Here is an 8,351-nt window from a genome sequence, read left to right as displayed (position 1 = left end):
ATGTCACCAGCATTACGAAAAATCCTGACGTAAGCCCTTGTTTGAATGGACTCTGTAGAGCGCGAATTCAGAGCCCCTGATTGTCGGCAACCCGCCTAACCTGGCTCAGCTAATGACTGTGCCGAGCCGTCCCTCACTACTTGTCCTCAGACAAGACGGGGTTGCAAATACAGTTACTGCTACGCATGGGGATTCCGAGACTTACGTTCTCCTCAAGAACCCTACGTAGTAGTACTGGCCCGTTAGCTCAGTTGGTTAGAGCGTCGTGCTAATAACGCGAAGGTCGTGGGTTCGATCCCCCCACGGGCCAATTATTTTTCTTTCTGCGCAGGTCATCCTGACAACAAACACGCTGTGTTTCTCTTGAATAAAATTACGAATCGAACTGACAGGAAGTCCAAAATTGCGAAGCAGGACTAGCTAGAAGGCAAATGTAAGCGTATAGAAGCATGTACGCAATAGAAGCATGCAGAAGCAGGGGTAAGACAGGTGTCACATATAGAGGAAAACGTAAGTGGCCTTTTGAGGAAAGAGAAGTAGAGGCCTGCCTATCAAGAAGTGGAAAACCAGTACTAAAAGAAGAAGGGAAAGGTGAAATGTGGGAGGAATATAAAAGGTGTCATTAAATTCTCTTTATTTCCTTTACGGACTTTGAGGACAGGTTTCCTACACCAAAGCATGGAAAAACTATTCAGTAAACATGGGCTCTGAAATGCATACCCTAAGAGCCTCAACCCCAAGATGATTGTGAGCACTTCTTTATCTTCGCTACTGTGGAACACATCTCTTCTATCGAACAAGTGCTCATAGGTACGCATTTTAGAGCCCATGTTTATTGAATATTTTTTCCTTGCTTTGGTGTAAGGAACATGTCCTCAAAGTCCATAAACGGAATAAAGAGAATTTAGTGACACCTTTTATATTCCTCCCACATTTCACCTCTCTCTTCTTCGCTTAGTACTGGTTTTCGATCTGAGCTCTTAATAGCCATGCAGCTTCTTCTCTTTTCTCAAAACGCCACTTTCATTTTCCTGTAGGCGGTAACTGCACTTTCCCCAGTTATACATGCTTCTATACACTTTCGTTTGTTCTCTAGCCACTCCTGCTTAGCCATTTTGCAATTCCTGTCAGTCCCAGTGCTCATAGCTCTTAAGGTATGCATTCAGATCCATCTTTACTAGCTATTTTTTCCTTGTTTTGAACCTGTCTTCAAAGACCGCAAAGGAAAGTTATTTACACCCTGTATAGAGGGGCTATACAAGGGAAATCGAGTTCAATGCACTGTTATAGAGGGGAAGAGAATAAAGTAGATGAAGATGAGATCGGAGATGTGATACTGGGAGAAGAGTTTGGCAGAGCACTGAAAAGACCTAAGCCGAGACAAGGCCCCTGGAGCAGATGACATCCCCTCAAAACTAATTATATACTTGGAAGAGGCAGCCATGAAACTGTTCCACCTGGTGTGAAAGACAGGCGAAGTACCCTTGGACTTCAAGAAGCATGTAATAATACCAACCCCAAGGGAATCAGGTGCTGACAGGTCCGAATACTACCGAACCATCACTTTAATATGTGGTGTCACCGCCAGACACCACACTTGCTAGGTGGTAGCTTAAATCGGCCGCGGTCCATTTAGTACATGTCGGACCCGCGTGTCGCCACTGTGTGATCGCAGACCGAGCGCCACCACAAGGCAGGTCTCGAGATACGGGATAGCACTCGCCCCAGTTGTACGACGACTTTGCTAGCGACTACACTGACGAAGCCTTTCACTCATTTGCCGAGAGACAGTTAGAATAGCCTTCAGCTAAGTCCATGGCTACGACCTAGCAAGGCGCCATAAACCATATCGGAAGATAGTCTTATTTGTATTATCAAGAGCGACGTACCACAAGGATAGAATAAAGTTAAGTATTCGAGGAGCTGCATACTTTTCTTATTAGAATTCACTACTTATCCTGTTCCAGAATTCACGTCCGTCTGCGTTAGATAGCGTGCCTATCGGCCCCCTCAAAATAAAACTGTGTCGGCACTTCTGTCGACACATCATAATACGTAATGGTTGCAAAATGAAGACATGATTTATTTACAAAAGAACGGAAGAACTGGTAGAAGCCGACCTCATAACTCACTTTGGATTTTGGAGAAAGTAAGAACAATACTGACCCTACGATTTACCTTAGACGCTAGGTTTTCTTTATTATTATTATTATTACCATTATTATTTAGTAATCAGTCTTATGACTGATTTGATGCGGCCCTCCACGAATTACACTACTGGCCATTAAAACTGATACACCACGAAGATGATGTGCTACAAACGCGAAATTTAACTGACAGGAAGAAGATGCTGTGATATGCAAATGTTTAGTTTTTCAGAGCATTCACACAAGGTTGGCGCCGGTGGCGACACCTACAACATGCTGACATGAGGAAACTTTCCAATCGATTTCTCATACACAAACAGCAGTTGACCGGCGTTGCCTGGTGAAATGTTGTTGTGATGCCTCGTGTAAGGAGAAGAAATGCGTGCCATCACGTTTCCGACTTTGATAAAGATGGGATTGTAGCCTATCGCGATTGCGGTTTATTGTATCGCGACATTGCTGCTCGCATTGGTCGAGGTCCAATGACTGTTAACAGAATATCGAATGGATGACAGGTATATTATCCGCATGGCTGTAACGGATCGTGCAGCCACGTCTCGATCCCTGAGTCAACATATGGGGACGTTTGCAAGACAACAACCATCTGCACGAACAGTTCGACGACGTTTGCAGCAGCATGAACTATCAGCTCGGAGACCATGGCTGCGGTTACCATTAACGCTGCATCACAGACAGGAGCGCCTGAGATGGTGTACTCAACAACGAACCTGGGTGAACGAATGGCAAAACGTCATTTTTTCGGATGAATCCAGGTTCTGTTTACAGCATCATGATTGTCGCATCCGTGTTTGGCGACATCGCGGTGAACGCACATTGGAAGCGTGTATTCGTCATCGCCGTACTGGCGTGTCACCCGGCGTGATGGTATGGGGTGCCATTGGTTACATGTCTCGGTCACCTCTTGTTCGCACTGACGGCCCTTTGAACAGTGGACGTTACATTTAAGATGTGTTACGGCCCGCGGCTATACCCTTCATTCGATCCCTGCGAAACCCTACATTTCAGCAGGATAATGCACGACCGTCTGTTGTAGGTCCTGTACAGGCCCTTCTGGATACAGAAAATGGTTGACTGCTGCCCTGGCCAGCACATTCTCCAGATCTCTCACTAATTGAAAACGTCTGGTCAATGGTGGCCGAGCAACTGGCTCGTCACAATACGCTGTCACTACTCTTGATGAACTATGGTGTCGTGTTGAAGCCTCATGGACAGCTGTACCTGTACACGCCATCCAAGCTCTGTTTGACTCAATGCCCAGGTGTATCAAGACCGTTATTACGGCCAGAGGTGGTTGTTCTGGGTACTGATTTCTCAGGATCTGTGCACCCAAATTGCGTGAAAATGTAATCACATGTCAGTTCTAGTATAACACATTTGTCCAATGAATACCCGTTTATCATTTGCATTTCTTCTTGGTGTGGCAATTTTAATGGCCAGTAGTGTACTTTCCTGTGCCACCTCTTCATCTCGGAGTAGCGCTTGCAACCCACGTCCTCAGTTATTTGCTGGATGTATTCCAATCTCTGTCTCCCTCTACAGTTTTTACTCTCTACACTCCCTCTAATACCATGGAAGTCGTTCCCTGATGTCTTAACTATGTCCTGCGATCCTGTCCCTCCTTCTTGCCTGTGTTTTTCAAATATTCTCTCCTCGCCGACTCTGCAGAGGACCTCTTCATCCCTTACGTTATCAGTCCACGTAATTTTCAATATTCGTCTCTAACATCACATCTCAAATGCTTCAAGTCTCTTCTTTTCCGGTTTTCCCACAGTCGATGTTTCTCTACAATACAAGACTGTGCTCCAAACGTACAGTACAGATATTTATTCCTCAAATTAAGATCTATGTTTGGTACTACTAGATTTCTCTCGACCAGGGATGCTCCTTTGGCCTGTGCTGGTCTGCTTTTTATGTCCTCCTAGCTACGTCCATCATGGGTTATTTTGCTGCCTAGGTAGCAGCATTTCTTAACTGTATCTGCTTCGTGATCACCAATCCTGATGTTAAGTTTCTCACTGGTCTCATTTTGTAACTAGGCTGTTAAAGTTTTTATGTTGGTAACGTCACATAGAGCTCTGTGTGAAAATCACTGGCTGTGCTGTGTGCAGTCTGTGGCTGGTTGGCGTTGTTGGAATATTCGCTATTGTAGTTGGGCAGTTGGATGTGAACAGCGCGTAGCGTTGCGCAGTTCGTGAGCCGCCAGCAGTGGTGGATGTAGGGAGAGAGATGGCGGAGTTTTGATAGCGGATGCTCTGGACGTGTGTCCGTCAGAGAGAGTAAATTTGTAAGTCTGGATGTCATGAACTGATATATATATATATATATATATATATATATATATATATATATATATATATATATATATATAATGACTTTTGAACACTATTAAGGTAAATACATTGTTTGTTCTCCATCAGAATCTTTCATTTGCTACGTATGCCTATCAGTAGTTAGTGCCTTCAGTAGTTAGAACTTTTATTTAGCTGGCAGTATTTGCGCTCGCTGTGTTGCAGTAGTTAGAGTAACGAAGATTTTTGTGAGGTAAGTGATTCATGAAAGGTATAGGTTATTATTAGTCAGGGCCATTCTTTTGTAGGGATTATTGAATGTCAGATTTCGTTGCGCTAAAATATTGTGTGTCAGTTTAGTGATGATCAGAATAAGTAAAGAGAGAAATGCCTGAGTACGTTCAGTTTTGCTCAGCTGTTTGAAAATCAAATAACGTAAGGGGTTTACCAGCACAGTAATTATAAATTTTTCCAAGGGGAGGTTTCATATGGCGGTCCTTAGCCGAGGTTACCTTGCTGGAATCTTCTGATTTTTTCTTGTAGTTTGTGTAATTAGTGTAGTTATTGTTTATTACTAGCGCGTAATTGTAGAGAGAATCTCCTTTGTAGTTGTAGTTTTTCACTGTTGTACAGTAAAACAGTTGTGGCATGCATGTAGATTAGCACCAAGTATTTCGCAACTGCGCTTGCAATTAACTAGATATTATTTTCAGTGCTATGTTAATATGTTTTCTTAATTTTGCTCTTCAAATTGTGCTTTTCTTGTTAACGTGTGAAATACGTGACAATAATGGCGTGTGAAAAACGTAACACTAGTCTCCAAAGTAAATTGAGAAATGATAGTGACGACGAGCACAGCTTACCAGCACCGCTGTGTAATGAATTAACAGACATTGGAAGTAGTAATTTGGTAATTGTGCATAGGGAAATGGAGTGGGCGGCAAATAATGGTGTAGACAGTGAAACAGCTACTGAACAGGATAGTATTGTCGATCGATCGGTCAGCAACAGCTTACCTCAGGAACCCGAAATGACAGGACACAATCTTGCAAATATTGTAGATTCAGGTTTGCGTCCTCACCGTTTTCTCAAATAAGTGAAGGCACATTTTCTGCTTTTCAAAATACGAATATTGCCGGTTCAAATGCACTGCTGAATAGCACTGACGAACATATTTCAGACACCAGTGCATTGTTATTACAATTAATGCAACAAATGGGACAAAAGCTTCAGAAGTTAGACACAATGGAACAAAATCTTCAAAAGTTAGACACAATGGAACTACACCACAGACTGCACACAGCACAGGCAGTGATTTTCATATAGAGCGCTATGTGACGTTACCAACATAAAAACCTAAACAGTCTGCTAATTCTCATTACTTTTGTCTTTCTTGGATTTACTCTCAATCCAAATTTTGTGCTCAGTAGACTGTTCATTCCATTCAGAAGATCCTGTAATTCTTCTACACTATCGCTGAGGATATCAGTGTCATCAGCGAATGTTACCGTTGATATCCTTTCGCCTTGAATTTTAAATCCACTCTTGAACCTTTCTTTTATTTCCGTCATTGGTTCTTTGACGTAAGGATTGAACAGTAGGGGTGAAAGACTACATCCCTGTCATACACCCTTTTTAATCCGAGGATTTAGTAGAAGAAAGGTTAAGGAAAGGCAAACCTACGTTTGGGTTTTGTACACTGGGAGAAAGCTTGTGATAATGTTGTCTGGGATACCCACTCTAAATTTCTGAAGGTAGCAGAGGTAAAAAACAGGGAGCGACAGATTATTTGCAGCTTGTGTAGAATCACGACTGCAGGTATAAGCGTCGGAAGCATGAAAGGGAAACAGTCGCTGAGAAGAGAGTGAGAAAGGGTTGTACTCCATCCTTAATGTTATTCGATCTGTACACTGAGCAAGCTGCGAAGAAAAGCAAGGAGAAATTTGCGGAGTGAATTAAAGTTTGGGGAGAAGAGATAAAACCTTTGCGATTTGCCAATGATATAATTCTCTTGCAAATAGCAAAGGACTTGGAAGGCAGCTCAACGGAATTTATAAAGTCGTCAAGAAAGATTATAAGATGAACATGAACAAAAGTTAAATAACGGTAATGAAATGTAGTTGAATTAAATCAGGCGATTCTACAGAAATAGATTAGGAAATGAGAAACTAAAAGTAGTAGATGAGTTTTGCTCTTTATTAACATCGAATGTAAATGTAGGTGTTATGAAGTATTTTCTGAATGCATTTCTCTGTAAAGTGTCCTTCTACGGGGGTGAAATGAGAACGATAAACAATTCAGACAAGATGCGAATAGAATCTTTTGTAATGCGACGCTACAGGAGAATGGAGTAAGACTGGATGGATAGATCACGTAACTAATGATGAGAAACTGAATAGAACTGGGGAGAAAAGAAATTTGCATTAGAACTTGACTAAAAAAAGAGACTGTTTGAGAGGACATATTCTCAGACATCAAGCGGTCACCAATTTAGTATTGGAGGGAAATATGAGTGGTTAAAAACTGCAGAGGGAGACAAAAAAACGAGTACAGTAAGTTGCGGTACTTAATGCAGAAATAGACAGGCTTGCTCTGGATAGAGTGAAGACCGCAGCAACGTCATAGCTACGAAACTGTTCGGTAGTGAGATCGAGGTATACGAGAAATCGTGGTTTAGAGTCGACTGTTTCCTCTTCCTCCTCCTCCTCTTCTTCTTCTTTAAAAGTCCCAAGCCTTCTCTCTGCGGCCACAACTTTCTCTCTTGAGCAGTCCTCTTCATCTAGATATATGGAGAACGTCCCACCTCACTGCTGAAATGTTTTAAATACGTTCTTCTCTGCTGTAGTTTCTTTTTATTCCCTATTACCTTGCCTTCGAAAATATTTTTTGTGGAGGGCTATAATGTCTAATCAAGCGTCCAGTAAGTTTTGCTGTGCATTGGCCCATAACTTTCAGTTGTTGTTCCTTCTCTCCTATTTCCTGTAGAACCACCCCATTCGTTTATTGTCAGTCTTGCTAGTTCTTGCAATTCTCCTCCAGAATCACAGTTGTGGGAGCTTTCTCGTGCTTTGCTAACGTCCAGGATTCACACAAATATGCCAGGATATTCCACACAAAGGCCTTCACGAATCTTTTCTTAGTCTGGAAGCTCATGTGCTTGTTCAGTAAAAGATTCTTCTTATTTTGGAACACGCCCTTTATCACTTTCTTTCAGACATTTATATTTTCTCCCTCAATTCTACGAAGGCAGTGAAAGTCGCTTACTTCCTCGAGTTGCTCGAGACCTATTTTTATGTCAGTCTTTCCCCTACCTCCTTTCTTGTCTGTAAACATGAATTTTGTCTTCTTGATTTTTATTTTTTAGTGCCGGTTTTATCTCTTGATTTAAGATCTTAAGTGTTTCATTTAGTTCTTTATCTGAGTCTGCCACTACTACAATCTCATCGTCAAAACTGATGCAGGGAATACGAATACCATTAATTTTGAGTCCCACCGTCTTTTCTTTGATGTGGTTATTGACCCCTTAAATAAGTAAGGTGATAGAGGGCACACCTGCAGCTTCATTACATGCAACTTGAGAACACAGTAATACACTACTGGCCATTGAAATTGCTACACCACGAACAACTGCAGATGATAAACGGGTATTCATTGGACAAATATATTATACTAGAACTGACATGTGATTACATTTTCACGCAAATTGGGTGCATAGATCCTGAGAAATCAGTACCCAGAACAACCACCTCTGGCCGTAATAACGGCCTTGATACGCCTGGGCATTGAGTCAAACAGAGCTTGGATGGCGTGTACAGGTACATCTGCCCATGCAGCTTCAACACGATACCACAGTTCATCAAGAGTAGTGACTGGCGTATTGTGACGAGCCAGTTGC

The 8,351-nt window shown here is 42.2% G+C and overlaps 1 non-coding gene across 1 annotated transcript; it reads left to right on the top strand.

Moving 5' to 3' along the window:
• Positions 1–236: 236 nt before the first annotated feature.
• Positions 237–310, top strand: Trnai-aau. The gene has a single exon. It is a non-coding gene; the product is annotated as a tRNA-Ile (tRNA).
• The last annotated feature ends 8,041 nt before the right edge of the window (positions 311–8,351 follow it).

Source organism: Schistocerca americana, chromosome 1 (genome assembly GCF_021461395.2).
Source record: "Schistocerca americana isolate TAMUIC-IGC-003095 chromosome 1, iqSchAmer2.1, whole genome shotgun sequence".
NCBI classification, from domain to species: domain Eukaryota; kingdom Metazoa; phylum Arthropoda; class Insecta; order Orthoptera; family Acrididae; genus Schistocerca; species Schistocerca americana.
The sequence above is the reverse complement of the archived record's forward strand: the minus strand, read 5'-3'. Positions and strand labels throughout refer to the sequence as shown.